At 44.2% G+C, this 4,050-nt stretch overlaps 1 pseudogene across 1 annotated transcript; it reads right to left on the bottom strand.

Annotated features, from left to right (window-relative positions):
* Window positions 1-872: 872 nt before the first annotated feature.
* Window positions 873-2,079, bottom strand: LOC100957499 (annotated as a pseudogene). The gene has a single exon (XR_154862.3). The product of XR_154862.3 is annotated as a glyceraldehyde-3-phosphate dehydrogenase pseudogene (transcript).
* Window positions 2,080-4,050: the final 1,971 nt, after the last annotated feature.

Genomic DNA, 4,050 nt, shown 5'->3' with positions numbered 1-4,050 from the left:
GAACACAAACATATTAGCAAGAAAAGAACAAGTGATCCCATCTCATCGCAGGAAAGAGATTTGAATAGAAACTTCTCTGAAGAAGACAGGCACATGGCCTACAGACACATGAAAAATTGCTCATCATCCTTAATCATCAGAGAAACGCAAATCAGAACCACCTTGAGATATCATCTTACTCCAGTAAGATTAGCCCACATCACTATAGATGATCCCAAAACTACATATGTTGGCATGGATATGTAGAAAAGGGAACACTTCTGCACTGCTGGTGGGACTGCAAACTAATACATACCTTTTGGAAAGAATTTTGGAGATCACTTAGGGATCTAAAACTAGACCTCCCATTTGATCCTGCAATTCCTCTACTAGGTATATATCCAGAGGACCAAACATCACTTTATAACAACATTATCTGCACCATAATGTTTATTTCAGTCCAATCCATAATTGCTAAGTCATGGAAGAAGCCCAAGTGCCCATCGGCCCACAAATGGATTAATAAATTGTGGTATGTGTACACCCTAGAATTTTATGTAGCCTTAAAGAAACATGGAGACTTTACCTCTTTTATGTTTATATAGATGGAGCTGGAACATATTCTTCTTAGTAAAGTATCCCAAGAATGCAAGAAAAAGTATCCAATGTACTCAGCTCTACCGTGCAACCAATATATAATCACCCAGACTTCCATACGAAAGCTATAAACCACCCACCTTCAGCCCAAAATGAAGGGGAAAGAGGAGGGGGAGGAAAGGTGAGGTGGGAGGATGGGTGGCTGGAGGGTCATTTGTTGGACCACACCTATGGTGCATTTTACAATGGTACATGGGAAATCTACTAAGTGTAGAGTATAAATGTCTTCTTTTTTTGAATTCAGGGAACTTTATTGATGTTACATGACAAGGTGGGGCTCCCTAGGCTCCTCCTGTTCTTTAGGGGGTCTGGGTGGAAACTGTGTTGAGGGGAGATTCTCAGTGAGGAGGGGGACTGAGTAGGCAGGGGCACCCCAGCAGCTAAGGGCCTTTCTCTTCCTCTCGTGCTTTGGCTGGGGCTGGTGGTCTGGGGGTTCTTACTCCTTGGAGGCCATGTGGGCCATAAGATCCACCACCCTGTTGCTGTAGCCAAATTCATTATCATACTAGGCAATGAGTTTGACAAAGTGGTCATTGAGGGCAATGCCAGCCCCAGCATCAAAGGTGGAAGAATGGGTGTCACTGTTGAAGTCAGAGGAGACAACTTGGTGCTTGGTGTAACCCAAGATGCCCTTGAGGGGGCCCTCTGATATCTACATCACCACCTTCTTTATATCATCATATTTGGCAGCCTTCTCCAGACTGCAGGTGAGATCCACGACTGACATGTTGGCAGTGGGGACACGGAAATCCATGCCAGTAAGCTTCCCATTCAGCTCAAGGAGGACCTTGCCCACAGCCTTGGCTGCACCAGTTGAGGCAGGGATAATGTTCTGGAGAGCCCTGCTACCATCACGCCTCAACTTCCCAGAGGAGCCATCCACAGTCTTTGGGTGGCAGTGATGGCATGGACTGTGGTCATGAGTCCCTCCACAATGCCGAAATTGTCATGGATGACCTTAGCCAAGAGGGCTAAGCAGTTGGTGGCGCAGGAGGCATTGCTGACAATGCTGAGGCTGTTTTCGTACTTCTCGTGGTTCACACCCATCACAAACATGGGGGCATCAGCAGAAGGGGCAGAGATGATGACCCTTTTGGCACCCCCCTGTAGGTGAGCCCCAGCCTTCTCCATGGTGGTGAAGACACCAGTGGACTCCACAACATACTCAGTGCCTGCCTCACCCCATTTGATTTTGATGGGATCTCGCTCCTGGAAGATGGTTATGGGATTTCCATTGATGACAAGCTTCATGTTCTCAGCCTTGACTGTGCCATGGAATTTGCCATGAGTGGAATCATACTGGAACATGTAGACCACGTAGTTGAGATCAATGAAGGGGTCATTGATGGCGACAATATCCGCTTTGGCAGAGTTAAAAGCAGCCCTGCATTCCAGGCACCCAATCCGACCAAAGCCATTTATTCCGACCTTTAGTTTCACCATGGTGCCTTGGGGATGTGGCTGGCACTGCACTAGAAGATGTGGCTGTCTGACGAATGGGAGGACCAGAGAGTCGAGTATAAATGTCTTAACACAATAATTAAGAAAGTGCAGTGAAGGCTATGTTAGCCAGTTTGAGGTAAGTATTTTAAATTGTATATAAAACCAGCACATTGCACTCCAAAAATGCATTATTGTACACAGCTATGATTTAATAAAAAAAATGAATCTGCCCTCGTAGCTTTCTCAGGATGGGGTAGTATATCACTGAAGAGCTTCATTAAGATGAGGTAAAAACTGGGCAGAGTTTTTATCCTGTTTTGGGTAATTTCTCTTAACTTATCATAATTGATAGCCTTATGGGCTGCTATTTTTAGTCACTGTAAGAGACACCAGATGATGTTATCCTAGCAGCATCAGTTTGGTAATTCCAATTGGGGTCCTCCTGGGGAACAGCCCTAGTGCCCGCTGGAAGACTTTGATCTATTCTGCATAAGTCTTCAGCATAAATTTGGGCTTGAGTCCAGACTTGTTCTTTTTCCTTTGAAGTTAGAGTTGGTGGTCAGAATTATATATAAACCATGCCATCTTAAATCATATGATTGGATTAGATATCTAAATTCTTGAGAGTATTTTGTGGGATCTGTAAAGAATGAACCTAATCTTTGACTTATGTGGGAGAGGTCTGAGAGAGAGAATGGGATGTGAATACTGATAATGCCATATGTTCCTGCAACGTCTTGGAGGGAGTATAGAGGTTGTGGTATTTTGGAAGTGGGAGGTCTAAAAGGGTGGCCAGAGCTAGAATGGGTCAAGGAACCTGGGTCTGGCACATATGTTTTTGTCCTAGGTTCACCATTTTATTTTTTCTTACTGCATGTCAGAGAATTGGAGAGTGGGCAGGAGGGATGGAAGTTTGTTGATAGGGAGGAAGTCAAGGGGAGAAGTTATCTGCCAGGTCAAAAGAAGACAACAGAGAGTCAGATGAGTCAGAAAAATTTGGAGATACTCACTCAAGGAGAATTTGAGAGCGTTCACAGGTTGAACACAAGGAAAGAATGTTCTGGAGCATGAGAAATGCATGAATGTAAGGGATTGCCAACCATTTGCCTAATTTGTGACAGTAATTTTTGAGATCAGTGAGAATTGAAATATTGAAGGTGCCATGTTTAGGCCAATGTAAACCATTGCCAAGTTTGAATATAGGCCAGGCGGTATTACAGAAAAAAAAATGAGGCATTAAAGTTTGAGGTCAGGGTAAAGACATAGAGGTATACGGTTAGTTAGAAGACAGTTTAGAGGTGAAGAAGGAGGAATCCATGACTGAGTGATGCCCATGGCAAAAATTGGAGGTAGAAAGTAAATGAGATTAAAGCTAACACAAAGAGGCTGTGAGGAGAAAATAAAGGGAACTTTCAGAGGAAATAAAAAGGGAACAAAAGGACTAAGAAAAGGACTGAGACTACAACCAGAGAGGGTTCGACCTCTGCATATGGTTGTCAGCTGAATCTAGACCTCTGGGAAGATAATAGATGAGTGAACCCAGTTCACTGAACTGAATGACCAAAACTGAACCAAACCCACGGCAGGGATGGTGAGATTGACATCAGATTACCCATACTCTCCACTTATGACTTCAATCAAAAGAGAGCTTGGCCTCCGTACATGACCTTAACCAGCTGGAGGGACTTGGGCGCACAGTAGGACACCAAGAGGACAAAACATGGGGAGAAGGAATTCCGCCTCTGGGTGCATGTAAAAGAAGGTGAGAAATCAAATAAAAATACACAAGAGCGTGAAAGGGCAGTGAGAGGAGGAGGTAGAGTAGGAATGGGAAGAGGAAAGAAGTAAAGAAACAGGTTTTAGATAAGGGCTCACTTTGGTATGAAATGGATGAATGTTAGGTAAGGTCGGAGAGTGCACCGGTTCTCTTCATCTCACAGGAATAAGGATCCGTCTGTTTAGATTTGGTGG

The sequence above is a fragment of the Otolemur garnettii genome, unplaced genomic scaffold (genome assembly GCF_000181295.1).
Source record: "Otolemur garnettii isolate 467f Iridium unplaced genomic scaffold, OtoGar3 scaffold00239, whole genome shotgun sequence".
In the NCBI taxonomy this organism is placed as follows: domain Eukaryota; kingdom Metazoa; phylum Chordata; class Mammalia; order Primates; family Galagidae; genus Otolemur; species Otolemur garnettii.
Note: the sequence above shows the minus strand (reverse complement) of the source record. Positions and strands in the feature narration are given on the sequence as shown.